Source organism: Myiozetetes cayanensis, unplaced genomic scaffold, assembly GCF_022539395.1.
Source record: "Myiozetetes cayanensis isolate MyiCay16 unplaced genomic scaffold, myiCay2020 scf39, whole genome shotgun sequence".
NCBI classification, from domain to species: Eukaryota; Metazoa; Chordata; class Aves; order Passeriformes; family Tyrannidae; genus Myiozetetes; species Myiozetetes cayanensis.
The window spans coordinates 125,975-141,242 of record NW_026087620.1 but is presented as its reverse complement, the minus strand read 5'-3'; the positions used below and the strand labels follow the sequence as shown (position 1 = coordinate 141,242).

Below are 15,268 nucleotides of genomic sequence, written 5' to 3'. Positions count from 1 at the left end.
TTGGAAATTCAGAGCAGCTGCCAGGCAGCAGATTTGAGGGAATATACAGGGACTTGCTAGCAGAACTATTTTTGGGGGAGTAATGTATTCTGAATATATAGCACAAGCTTTTTCTTCTAGAGAAACAGGGGGGCACTTATGAGACTATGATTTTTCAGAGGTTTAGCTCATGGCAAATACCCTCCTTCCATTTGGCAGGCTTAGGATCAGGACTAACATGGGTACTCAACTTTAAGTTGGATTTAAAAATATCATAATACTAAGTTTATAATACATAAAACTTCATCTCTGACTTGGGGCATTTCAAACCTGCCCAAATTATCTGCAATACTTCTGGAGTACCATGACAAGTCTTTCTGAGTACAAAGAATGCAATTTCTAGAGCGCAGAGCTTTCAGAAGAGGACTGAGTCCCTCACCTGACAAAAGGGGCAGCAGCCCTGTGTCCCTGGGAAAATGAAATTTAGTTAATTTGTTCCAAAACATAACTTGTGTGTTGGCATAAAATTGCCAGCTGAGTTATTCTCTCATTTTACATCCTGACCACTAAAATATATCAAAAAACCCCCATAACAGAATGTGAAGTTATTTAGGCCATAAATTCTTCAGGGCACAAAGCAGTATTTTACATGTATACAGTGCCTGAGACAATGGGGCACTGTTCTCATTGCACTGGATAGACCAATAAAAATACAAATAACCCTGTTTCTAGACAGACAACAATGCCTACTGACCTTTAGCTTTAAGAAATCCCTTTGAGAAAAAAACCCAACAAACTAGTAGTTATGGAATTAAAAAACATTCTGAAAAAACTCTTCAAATCCAAACTTGAAAAACATAAAATGAAACATTTCACTGCTATGCTATAAGCTGTGTAAAATGAAAACTCTGAATGGCAAGATCTTCTTGATTTCTAGAATCGTTGCAAAATGTTGGTGTAAATTCTTATGGAAAATACTGAAGGAACAGTTTGTTTACAAAAGGAAAAAAAGAGTTTTCATCCTGCCCTAGATGAGCAGCTCGGAGCTTGCCAAGGCAAACACAAATGTCCAGCTTACCAGTCAGGGTCAAGGATGTGGAAAATAAATACAAACCCCAAAATCTTTAAATAGAGTTTATGGTATGATTCAAGTCAGAGAAAAGCAGAAATCCCAAGTTCAGACAGATAGTCCCTCTTTGTCTGGTCTGCTCCAATCTCCTGAAAACAAAGCCCATAGACTGCAACCTTGACAAACACACCTCAGGCACAGCAGTGCAATGAATGCTTTTAAAATTACACCATGAGGTGATTCAAAGGCAAAGTGAAAGGAGCCAACTGACAACCCTAAAAAGTCTCCTTTATCTCCACAGGAGATTCACAGGGAGTGTATCCAGCTCCTCCATTCCAAGCCATTCCATCACCACCCTGATCCAAGCAGTGTGGGTGAGCAGGAGAGCACACTCCCTGTTTGGTTTTTTGTTTTGTACAGAGAAAGGTTGATAAGGTGCCAGCTACATTGGTAATGTTGTGATGGGCAATTGCTTCCATCCAGGAATGGGCAGCTCCATGATTCCTGCAAAGCCTGTTTTGCTCTCCCCGTCTCCTGTGCAGGAGAGGTCTCCTGTGCTGCTCTGTCACCTCCTAAACCCAGACAGCAGGTCCAGTGGCACTGCCAGGGATTTTCTTGGAACCAGAGGGCAGAAAGTGCTTCCCTGAGTTTGGCCTTATTGGTTTATAACAGGCAACCCCTGGAGGGCCCAAGGAACCAAGCACATCCACAGCCTATTAGGAATACAGGCTTGTTAAAAAAAGTGAAAAGAATGACAATCAAATTCTCTCCTATCAAGCACAACTTTTTTCTAGGAGGCTCTTAACAACAAAATATTTGCAAAACGACTGGAACAGATGTTCACAGGTATTTAACCAGTACTCATCCTGGACTGATGATGATTTTTTTAAAATGCTTAAACAGTATGCTATTATTTCACCTCCAGGAGGACAGAGTTTACACTTCATCCAACTATCAGAGCAGTCAGAACCATCAAGCCAAGAATGGTTCGGGTTGGAAGGGACCTTAAAGGTCATCTTGTTCCATCCCCCTGCCGTGGGCAGGGACACCTTCCACTAGACCGGGTTGCTCCAAGCCAAATCCAGCTTGGCCTTGGACACTTCCAGGATTGGGGCACAGCACTGTGTGTCAAATCTTACTATGGTTCATAAAGAACAAAGCAGTGGTACCCTAAAAATTAACATGCAGAGGGAAGAGAAAATATGAAACAAAAGGGAAAAATTCAATACAGAAGTTAACAATTGCAAATTAACTTAAAAGCTACAGGGCATTGTGCAAAGGAAGTTGTGCGAGATGTCAGTAGTGACAGCTAAATTATCACAGGGTCTTAAGTAAAAGCAACTACATGTTTTCATGACAGACATTTAAACTATAATAGACTATGACTATGCAAAGTGAACCTTTCAAGAGGGGAAATAATGAAATACAGAAAGCTATGAAAGCCAACGCCTAAAATGACTGTCACAATAAGAATCTGATATCCAAACCAAGCTGTTAATCTGGATTTTGTTCTAATTTCTCTGTCCTGAGCACACTTGGGTGAGTCAAACTCAAACTCAGCTACAGGCAACAACAGGAGAAGTCACAAAATGGAAAGATAATAAATGAGCTGTCAACCCAAAACCAGTCTGCACAAATCTGGGCTGATTATCTGAATGCACTTGTTTCTTCAAATATGTGCTTTTATATTCAAAATTCATTGTAGAAGTTCTTAAATTTCACATGCAAATCCTGCCTATTCAGGATAAGAGCAGAATTCCCACACTTGTTTTCCTGAAATTACAAGCATTACTTCCCTAAGTAACAGGAAGAATGGTGGGGGGGAAAGCCCTGTGTATTAACTGTTCACAGGTTCCCACTGACTGATTTTACACAGTTCCAGACTGCAGAGTTCAATAAATCCCACTGAACAGAATTCTGCATTTCCTCCATTCAACAGTAACACCTGGTACCTGCAACTGAACTTCCACAACGATTCCAAAATTGGTGTTCACCTACTGAGGTAGGTAGTGGCTCTGCATCTTAGAATTAACATCTGTGACTCAAAGAGATAACGACTGTCGATCTTATAAATAAACTTGCAAGAAATATAAATGTACCTTTAGGGGATTCTTAGAAGTTTCTTGCCTCCAAACTGTCAAACAAACAACCCCCACACATACTATTTTCTATGTGCAACTGAGATAAATTTACATGCACATGTACCAAAACACTCTGCTTAATAGAATCTGGAATAGTTTTATTATGTAAACCACAGTGTTTACTATGTTAATAAATGCTTCAGATATGGTGAGGAGTAAAGAGTAAAATTTATGGGCAGAGGGAAATTAAATATTACTCAATCAAACAGCACACTGAGTATCAGACACACGGCTTCCCAGATCAATTAAGGTTTATCAAATCTTAGTCTGTTATTAAGAAACAAACAGGAAATTTAATGAAAAAAAGAATATATTCAAGCATCTGTTCAAAGCAATTAAATTATTTTATAGCTATAAAATGTGAGCTTTTTGATAGATGTGAGGTTAAACGTTCTTGTTCTATGATATACCACAAAGGCAATACATCAGAACTTTGGGCAGCCTAAATTACAACTTATGCAGGGGTGGTTAAATGTACTTGTTCTAGAAATGAATTACACAGAGCAGGCTGCATGAACACACCTCATATGACCTGTTCCATGTTCTTTTTGGTCTGCTGGCTGCATCTTTCAGGAATGCCCAAAAAAATGAAACTGCACCTTGAAATTCATTAAATGCCTGCAGGTTCTAACCTGCAACCTTTTCAGACTTTACAGTATAGACTGAGGGGATAATTATGAAGTTCAGCATGCTCCTTTCATCTTGGGTACCTGCTGCACAGTAAGCATTACCCTTCATCTTGCTGAAACTGAAAACACTTCAAGCATTTTGCATATTCAACAATTCCTTCCCCATCCCCCTTTCCCACAGGAAAAAAAAAAAAAGCCATAAATGAACAACCAACATGAAGAGTGTTCTAGACTAATAGGAGCATTTTCCTTTGTTCAGAATTTAGACCTGGCTTCATGTTAGAGCCTGCTCAGTGCACTCCCTGGTCAAGTACATACACTCTTGGCTGTCTAAAACAAGGATCCACCTGTGCTCCCAGTGCAAGACCTTACCCTACAGCTATCACAGTAGTTCCCCCATGTTTTCTTTTTTTTCAGAACTGGCTTCTAACTTTGTATTAAACTATAGCTAGAGTCAACTTCAGCTATTCTAACTTTGTATTAAACTATAGCTAGTCAACTTTAGCTATAACCTGAAGAACTGTCAGATACTTTTTACTTTCGTTGACACACAAATAACAAACTTAAATGCAAAGAAAGAAATTAAACTTAAAAAAAAAAAAATTCAAAGCCAAGGATTAGAAAACCTGAATTTCTTTCTTCAAGCTGCTTTATTTAAATAGCAGGTAGAGAAAAGAGTGGATAATTTCTCCAGATCCCTACACAGAATTGTCCTATCCTATCAAGTTGACCTGGCTTCCAAATTCCTGGCATTCCTAGTACCTCCACAAGTTCTGTTTTTCTGTCTCTGCCCTCAAGGGCTTTCCTGTCTGAATGGTTTACTATCTTGCAATAAAATCAAATCCATCAATTTTCTATTTTTTTTTCAGTGATGGTGCCCCCAACTGATGTTTGATTTACCCTTACAGTCTTTCCAAAATTCTGTATTCCAAAATTCAGCCCATAACCACAGCTTATCAAGGTATTTGGGCATTCTCATTTTGATCTAAACCAACAGCAACAATTCTTCAAGTTCCTCTTGCATGCAATTTTTTTTAATAGATGTACAACACTTAGAATCACAGAATGGTTTGGATTGGAAGGGACCTTAAAAACCTTGCTCCAACCCTCTGCTGTGGGGACACCCTTCACTAGATCATGTTACTCAGAGCTTCATCCATGAGTGGTCTCACTTTTCATACAACCCTCAAGTGTTACCCCTCTCAAAACAACCTTCCTGATTTCTGTCTTCACAGCTGCAGTATATTTAAGAATCCTGATACTGCATTCCAGGACATTTCCTTGTTTTCTTGCTTCCTCTGATGTTCTCCATTCTATCAATGCCTTGAAGTTTATTTTCTGTCCCTTTACTCTTTATTCATTTTTGTATCCTTTTTATCCATCACCGGTTTTCCAGGAGCCTGGGACAGAGGGATCAAAGTCTTTCTCTGAAAATAACCTTTTCCAAGATGGGCTTTGTGTGACCTACTCACATTTGAGCAACAGCTGGTCCAAAGGCAGATGCAGGAAGCTCCTGAGCACGAGTTTAGCTCATGCACCTGAAACCAGACCTTTGCCTACGTATCTTACAGAACTGGCATCTGAAGGTACCAAATACTTTGGAAGTTATTTTTAAGAAGAAACCAGCAAAAGGCAAGTAAACAGTACAGAAAGTATTTATTTACAAATAAACTTTTAGCTAGAAAGCCTTTTTTCATATCTCCAGTAATATGTTCCAAACAGATACACAAATAACAGCACTAGGTAGTATTTAGTCCCTTCTAGTTTTATTGCAGCTTTCCTAGATATTTATCCAAATATTATATGAAAATATTCAAAAAAAAGAATTATGTTTGAATATGACTAATAGTTAATGAAACAATATAATAAAAGAAACAAACAAAAAAAATGCACACTATGGTCATAAGAATGGCTCAGACACATTTCCTTCTATTGCTCCTTGTTTTACAAGGAAAAAAAACAAACACAGAAGCAACAGATACAAACCCAATTTCTCTCATCTAAAAATGCTTTGGAGCTGAAAAGGCCATTTTTCAGGGCACAGCACTTGAGTTGTTGGAATGACTGTACCTAAGAGGATAGTTTCTACTATTCAATCTTTTCTTCAGTCTCTTAAAAACTGAAAAGAAGTGTGAAAACAAACACACCTGCACAAGCACTTTTGATGAGTGCCTTTATTTTATTTTGTGTAGGATTTTAAACTTCATTTTACTACCACCAAAAGGTAACTATCCAAAAAGAACAGTTGTTTGAAGGATGGCACAATTAATGTAAATACCATCATAGTACTGATTAGATCTGACATAAACCCTTTGACTGAAATGAAAATTAAACATTATAGTATATAAAAGTATACATTCAAATTCTTCTAACATCTTCCCCCTTTGATGTGTTCAGGTTTTACATTAAAAATAAAGCTGTATGTAAGTCTGTTTTGATCACATAAACCCTGCAGAACCCCTGACAATGTACATGTAAAAGCATATACACTTTTAAGGGTTTTGTGCACCATTGTACAGGAAATCTGGATTGTAAACATAAATGGATCTTTCAAAACAATTAACACAATTTATACACCTGAGTCTATGCCATTGCAACTGCACAGACTTCATTTGTTCTGCTGCAAATCAATAGCTTGCCATGTTCCACTGCATCTTTTTAATTCACAGGTGATGCAGAACTGCTGTCTAAGGCCTGTAAATGAGCTCTCAGGTCATACACAATCAAAGAGTTCATAGTTACTGATTAAAAGTGAGCAGCAGTTTAACTACATGAGCTTTTCAAGTGAATTGCAGAAATAAATAACTCAGAAACAATAAAGAGATTATAAAACATGGTACTTAAGGTACACTCAGTGTTCTAACACGGGGTCACAGAATCAGAGACCAAGCTCAACTGGAGAGTACTTCTGGAAATCATTTTGTCCATCCCTGCACTCAAAGCAGGACCAACTAAATCAGGCTGCTTAGGGTCCTGTCCATAGAATCATCATAGAATCATAGAATAGTTTGTTCAGCTGCATTTTAAATATTTCTGAGATTTCACATTCTCTCTAAAAATCCTGCTCCAGTGTTTTACTTTACGTCCAAACATAAGATTAAATCACATCTTGCAGCAAGGATCATTTTTGTCAAATTAGCCCATACCCACCACATATCCATAAATATGTCCTCCTCCTCCTCCTTCTTCTCGTCCTCCTCCTCATGCTTCTTTATAGCCCCTGCCCATGGCTGACAGAGCAACACCTTCCTGGCAGGAACAGCACGCTCATCTGCTTCCAGTCCTTCCAACAGCTTAAAGCTGCTGAGCTCTAAAGGCACAGATCTGTTCACCCAAAAACCAGATAACCCTTACACTACAAAGCAACTCCAATCATAACCCTCTGGCTGGTCAGACAGAGGACACTCTGCTGGAGGTGTGCTCTGACAGCCTGTGTGAGCATCCATCATCCCACCACTCTTCATGGAGACAGATTTTGGATGGGAGAAGGAATTAAGATCAGTATTTGCAGATCATATCACAAAAGGAGACTGCCAGATGACTACCCTTCAGAACTGGAAAAATCTCCCTCAAATTTTTTTTCAAAAAAACTCCAAATTCTAGGACAAAAAAAGTCAACAGAAATCCTTGAAGCTGTACTGAGTGATTAAAGAGCACAGACCATTTTCAAAGGAGACAGAGAATCCCATAACAATAAAAAGTATTATCATTGGAAGGTCCCCTAACTCAGATATGGGTCACGTTTCAATCCTACACCTATGGTGTGTCCCTATTTGATCAACCACACTGCATCTTCACAAAGTGTAGCTGGCAAAGACAAGATGTGCATTACTCCAATAACAGGGATCCTTTGCAGCTCAATTCCCATTGTCAGAAAATAACATTTCACAGAGAAAACTAACACATTTCCCACATGCCGTTATGTCATCTTACATGTGTATTTTGTACACATCTTTACTATAAACAGACCCTCTCCTACACCGTCTCTAACAGATAAGTAATAGAAAATTTGAAAAGCAATCAAAATATTAATTCATTAAAGTTTTGATTTATCCAGTGACCTCACTAATCTCATCATTGCTTCCATGGAGATACTTGTGGTGTATACACAACATATCTATCTTGTGGAGGAGGTATCCAGAAGTTATGGAAAACTTTCTCCTCTCTCCTCTTCTGCAGAAAGAATGCTTTTCATATAGTTAGAAAAATAATCTCTGAAGACACAAGTTGAAACTAAATGCATAAAGGAACATGGCTGGCAGTATTAAATGCACAAAAGATAATGGAATATAACATTTATTTCATGTTATATAGTTCCAAAACTTGAGAGAGATACTTTATTTAGTATTATATATCTTATAATTTTATGAATACTTATTAAAATAAATATTTATTAAAATATTACATGCCAGTTTCCCCATGATTATTATTATAATCATACCTGTCACTTTTCCCATTATATTCATCAAATAGGATAAAAATAAATATTACCCAGAAAAGTGTTGGTATAAAAGCACAAGTAGGAGGAAATGGAGTTAGTAGAGGTAAGGTAATGATGTTCTAAAAATACAGCAGGCAGATTAGATGTAAGGTTTAGTTTTGTTTCAAATGGACAGAAAACTAACATGAAAAAGCAGACGGTGCATCAGCAGTAACAGACCCCTACAAGCACATCTGCTATGCCCATACATTAACAATTTTCTAAATTAAAGAGGCAGTCTCAGCTCCACTCAAACCTCAGTGCTTCAATTCTACATCCAACCCAGATTCAGCTGAAAACTTGTGCAAGTGTCAGATTTATTTCTGTAAAACTTCCATTAATACAGAAACAACTGAACAAACAAGAATTCTGATGATACATTTTGGGCTTGGAGGGTCTTGCATGACTCTGGATTCTGTAAACCTTTTTCAAAATTGCTTTGGATTTTCTGACCAAAGAATTTCAAAATCTGTTGGACTAGCAGATGGTTTGCAAACAGTTGTGTCCTAACTACCAAATCTTCTTATTTAATTCCCTCATATTCCCTCCCTTTATCTGTCCTGCTGTAACAAAGTGGAAGCCCACTTGCTCTGCTGTTGGTTTTTCATTCCCAGTAAGAAAGAAATCTTTTAACAAGGTGCTTATGGTGGGTGAACGTTTTTCCAGCCTGGTAGCACAAAGCTGTCAGAAGATGGCATGACCACCAATTCGTTTCTTAGAGTGCAGCAAATTCTTCACCAGTTCCAAATCACACTCACTCTGTTGCATTTCATAATCTGTAATCCAGTCATTTGAAAATGAAGAGAAATACACATAGTCCCCTGCAAACCAGTCTATCTGGTACAAACCAATCCTGTTATTTCAAGTCTGGTCAGGCTCAGCAAAGCCCTGTTCCAGCACTTCTGTGGTGTCACAGGAACATGAGGCACACCAAGGAGCTCTGGAATGCTGGGGACATGGCAGATGTGCTAGAGCAAAGATAAAGGATTGCTTACAAGCCAAACAGCTTGTTTTGGCTGAGAATCCTCTTTCCCCCACTATGGGATTACTTTGATCTTTTTGCCTGTTATATGATTGCAATTCTACCAAGTTTATGGGATTGACAGGACTGCAGAAAGAACACACATTGATCCAACTGTGAGCAATAGAGTGAGAAGCTACTTTTAAAAGCTTGATTGCAGGCAGCCAATATAGTTGGTATGTTTTCAAAATGGGAATATAAACCAAGGCTGTTAAATGAATTTTCCATAAAATTCACTTTAAAACAAGCAACAGATCTCCTGCACTATGAAAACATACTTTACTTCTTTCTGACACTAAATATACATTATCTTAAATATCCCATTTTCTTCAGTTCATCACTTCCTCTTCTCCCCAAATAAAATACTTAAGAGGTTGTTCTGCATAATTGTGAACAATTAAGTGTTTTAATTCAAGCAGAAAATGGTCAAATACTGCAGGGCCCTCAGGGATAGCCTCTCATGCTGTGATTCCTACAGGCTGCACGAGCCATGCCATGTCTCAGCATCCAGCAGAGACATCCCAGAGCACCCCACCACAGCACAACTGCCATTCCATTGGGCTGTGCTCTCCCTTTGGTGCCAAGAGGAGCAGGATCAAGGAGCTGTTGAACAACATGCCACGATTGACACCTTTTTGGGCAATATTCAAAACTGAGGTCATATTCATTTATAAACATTTTAAATCATATTACACTCCTGGAATCACAGAATCACAGAATTCTTTGGGCTGGAAGGGACCTTAAAGATGCAGATCCACCCCCTGCCATGGGCAGGGACACCTTCCACTAGCCCAGGTTACTCCAAGCCCCGTCCAACCTGACCGTGGACACTTCCAGGGATTGGAGAGCCACAACCTTTTTGGGCAACTTGTTCCACTGTTTCAGCACTCTCTGAGTAAGGAATTTCTTCCTAAGATCTAAAATAAACTTACACTCTCTTTCAGTTTAAAACCACTGCACCTTATTCTGTCACTACCTGCATGTATAAAAAGTCCCTCTCCCTCCTTTTAGGCCCTGTCCTTTTAGGCACTGGAAGGGGCTCTGAGATCTCCCTGGAGCCTTCTCTTCCCTAGGCTGAGCAGCCCCAGCTCTCTCAGCCTATCTCCGTAGAAGAGGTGAATAAAATGATTCATTTTACTCAGTTTCTAAATCAGAACTGATAATAAAAAGGAATTAAAAGGAACAGGTGATTATAGATATTGCATAGGGGAAAACTGAAGATGTGGGAGAAATCAAACACAAAAGGTACCCTATAAATAACTGAAACATTAAGTTATTGTTTGCAACTTTTGTTTTTAGACCAAAAAAGAAAATCTGAGGAGCACTCTTATAATGATGATCTTTAAGGTCTCTTTCAACACAAACCACTCCAATGTTATGAAACGTTTGGGTCTAAATTTGAGAAACATATGAGTTTATTGAATAGTTTGACTGTAGGATTTCAAACTGAAATGATTTTATCCAAAATAAACACCTTAGAAGAATTATTTTGATAATATCTTTACTTTGATCCTGTTCCCGAAATATGGATCATGCCCCATGCAAACTGGGACCCTTTTGCTGCACAGTGCTCAGTGATGAGCTGCATTCCCATTTGCAGCTCCATATGGAATCATCTCATTCTTAGGCTGTCTGACTCCACACCAAATCTTTATAATGTTTTTTTTGGTTCACTGGAATATTTTTACAAAATGCCAGCACTGCATTCACCTATTGTGTAATGCAGAGACTTCAAAAAACCCAAACCCAAACCACCACACAAAACACATCTAACACAAAGTGTGGTTTCCCAGGAGCAGTATTCCACCAAAGCATCCTCACTGGAGCTCAGAAAAGTGAATTTTGTACTCTCTGCAAAGCTGACCATGTCTCTTGGATTAACCTTTCAAGCGCCACTACTTTAGTACAAAATTTAAGAGTTCTTATGTAACTCTGATATTCCTCTTCTAGTGCAATAAAAAAATGAATCACTATTCTATTGATCGAGTTCTTTGTCCTCATAACTGTTTAAAAATTTATATTGCAATTAAGAATTGACATTTTGATTTCCAATACAGCAGAGATGGATGTTTTTCACCTTTTTGTTGTTGTTTTTTTTTTTTTTTTTTTTTTATGGGTAACAGAAAATATTTTCTAATGAGCTAAATCTGAGTCAGAGACATATCATACCCAGGCTGTGGTTAAAGAGACTTCAAAAATGACAACATTCAAGAAAACAAGTTTATAAACTAAAGATAAAGCAAAGTTTTCCTTCATCTTCTAAGTCATGAGCTATTCCTTCCACTGGTAAGACTAAGTAGTCAACAACAGCTGGCATAGGCAACCTTTATAAACTATTCAAGACAATGGAGATAATTCCAGACACAGTTATAATAAAGAGAATATGCTTATTAAATATTGTGATTTCAAAAAATTAGTGCTATATCAGCATACTCTTCAGATAAGGCTAACTTTGGGGAAATATGAAGAATTTTCTAGTCACATGCATTTCACCTAAATAAACAACTGTCTTTTAAAAAGCAATTCCTTCTTTCTCTAAGACAAAACACCATCCATAAGTCTCTGCAGTTACTGTGTCTAACAGCAAAGTACAGAATTATCTCTATGAAGATAGATTTTCAAAATCTGTTTTGCTGAACTTTGATTTAAATTAGCTTTTAGCATTGAACAGAAAGCTTTACTAAGAAATTCAGTGAGTAAACAGTCGATAAAGCTCACTGTGTTAGATACAACTGTAAATTCTAGTAAAATATTTCCTCCCTCTCTTCCAGTGGAATCATAGAATGGTTTGAGTTGGGAAGAGGCCTTACAGATCATCTCGTTCCAACCCTCCTGCCATCAGAGTAGCATGTACAGAAAGAGGGAAAGGCAATGAGCACAAGCTCTTCACAAGAGAAATTCTGTCTAGAAATAGGGAAACACTGTCAAGTGACAGTGGTTGGGCACTGGGACAAACTGCCCACAGGCTGAGCCCTGTACTGAGGAGGAACCTGCATGTGACAACCTTCCAGTCTCCATGTTCTATGATTCTTACTATATTGAATAACTGGCAGTTAAGTGTTACAAATTAAGTTGTATCAACATCATTACATTACTCAGATGACTTAGTTATATATGAAAAATTAAATCCTCTTAACTGAATATTATTTATTTTAAAGCCTTAGTTGTTCATGATAGAGAGGAAATTGCTGTGGGAAGAGAGGGGTTGGAATTTCTTCTTCTTGTTCTGCTCAGTTGCTGAAGCTCAATTTTCAGGTGGAAAACCTAGGTAGCAAACTTTTAACCAAATACTGTCTAATTATTTTAATACAGAACAAATAATCTATACTTAGTAAAAAAACATGCTTTATTATTATTGTTTTGAAAGCCATGGAACTGTTTTCTAGTTCAAAAGGGTTCTGAAGGACTAAACGATTAGCTGTCCTAGTTTGATGCACTCATGTCCCACTAATCTGATTCCTAAATGTTATTGCTCTAAGTGCTGTTGGTGAGGTAAGGGAGTAGCTGCTCATGGAAACTTGTATTCCTTTGTCTTTGTACTAGTACAGCTCAATTAAAATGTCAACAGCAAAAAAAGTTCCATAACATTAACCAGCAATACTGAGGGGCCAAAAACCATCCAACCCACTAACAATTGTATCTCAGGTTTGGATCTGTACACTGCATTTTCTGTGATGGTTTCTTTGAACGGCATTCAATACTTCAAACTCACTCCCTTCAGATAATTTCTGCAATTACCAAATAGACACGAGAGACAGGAGAGCATGAAACCCTTGTAAAAAAACTATATATCTCCAATTTTTCAGCCGAACTCAGCAGATAAATGACTCTCCAGCTGCTCTCAGAAGAGCACAGATTTGTCCCACTGGAAACCACACCTTCAGTGGCAGTGGAGTCCCTACCACTCATCCCTGGGCCAAGAGCCAGAGTTGATCACACTATTCAGCATGATAAACCTAATCTTATTTCTCTCCTAGCTTTTATTAGTGACTTCCTTGTTCCTTCCCTTATTTAATTCAATGACAACAAGCTGCCCTGATATCAGTTGCACAGCATCAGTCCTCATTTTCATCTGCACCCTGGGGATACCACTCAAGAGCTCTAAACTCACACTCAAGAGTCTCCAATTTAAAGCAAAAATCTGAACAGAGACTGTCAGTCTTTCAGTGAGTCATGATGACAGGAAAACTGTTGTGGTCATGAATAAACATCGCTGGGTATTCTTGCTCCATTTTCATAAAACACAAAATCTGCTGTTTGGGCTATGTGAAGCACTGCTTCCAGGGAATTAAAACCCTACAAAAATCCAAAGACTGGAAGTGTCCAAGACTAAAGTGTTCCTTGAAAAATTAAAAGTCTTGAGTAAACACCAAAATGAAGGGAACACGAACAGCTAAAGTATTTCTGCACAAATTGAAAAAGTCTTCTACCAGTTGGTAGCAAGCTGGAACTTGCACGGGGCCCCGCACGCCCTGGTAAACATCTTAATTGTTCGGAGGAGACAAAATCTGTTTAGTCATGTCTGTTGAGAGGGGAAGGATATTACAACACATCTGCACAGGCTGTTTTCACATAGGTCAGTTGGTTCTCAAAGGTTGTTTTTACAGCCCTTTCCTCCAGCCAGAACACCACACACATGGACACCATTCCCCAGGTTGGCTGTACACCTGGCTGGCACAAAATGAATCTTTTAAGAGAAGCTCACAAATGAGCAATCAAAGAAACAATCTCAGTGTCCTCATAGACGTGCAGTGTGTCAACACACACTGATGTCTGGAGGGATTTTGTAAGAGTCTAAGTATGCCTCAGTGAAATTTCAAAACAAGCATAATTCAGAGCTGCAGTGCCCACTGAGGATAGAAATGACAGATCTAAAACATGGGAATGTCAAAGGGTATAGGCAGCAGCTCAAACTGGGAGATGAATTCAAATGGTTTCTTTACTTATGCAAGGATGGGGTGGGTGACATAGGATTCTTTCTAAGATATTCTAGCAAGGTTCCAAAACAGCCAAAAGTTATTCCCCTACAAAACATGTTGCATGACACAAAAAGATATTTAAAACCAGCAAGGAGGTGGATCTCATGTAAATAACTATGCAAGGAGTAAGTGTGGTTTCATGCTCTACAAACAGTCAAACAGTGTTTTCCTGCTTTGGCAGTGGTACCTCCATTTCCAACACATAGACTCTCTTTTACCTCTATCACTTTATTGGAGGAAGCAGTTTAAGATGCATCTGCACTCTGATTATGAAATGATCAGTGAAGTGCGAGCTCTGTAAAGGGCAGCTTCAAGACCTATGTGATGTGGGTCAATCTTGCCCCACAACATTGGGTCAATGTCCAGACAATCAGCAAAATATTAAACAAAACCATATACAAATTAACACACAAATCTTACTGTGCTTGGACCTCTCTGACTCACTGAAGGTACAGCCCAAAGCTGTATTGATCCTGTTGGATTTGTTATATTTGTATGGAAATACACTCTTATCCCTTCAGCTTAATTTTGCATTCTGGAGAATCTTAAGCCTGGCAGGTGACACAGACACACATTATAAATAAGTATCTTACTGAATTCTTAACTAATATGTAACAGTGTGTTTAGTAAATAGTTTAACCTGAAACTTCAACTCTTCAGGTCTTGGTTTCATGTCTCATTAAATAAAGAAAAAAGAAAAAAACCCTAAAAGATCAAGTTCAATAAAAGAAATTATATATCTCTATCCATGTCTCCAAGTTCTAATCTGGGGCAGTGATAACATCAGTGACATTAGTTTAGAGACAATTGTTGTTTGCTTTATTTAAAGCAGCCAATCAAAAAGGGATTTATCTCTAGCCTACAACTCTTCCCACACCAAGGAAAAATGAAATTCATATGGAGATTAAATACAAAGCTGAGCGGGCACATCACATTATTTCATTTGGGGAATCTTTCTTTTAAGTTATGG

At 38.3% G+C, this 15,268-nt stretch overlaps 1 protein-coding gene across 4 annotated transcripts in view; it reads right to left on the bottom strand.

Annotated features, from left to right (window-relative positions):
- Positions 1–15,268, bottom strand: part of ATG7 (autophagy related 7) — a 107,754-nt gene that overhangs the window by 10,038 nt on the left and 82,448 nt on the right. The window lies entirely within an intron of this gene.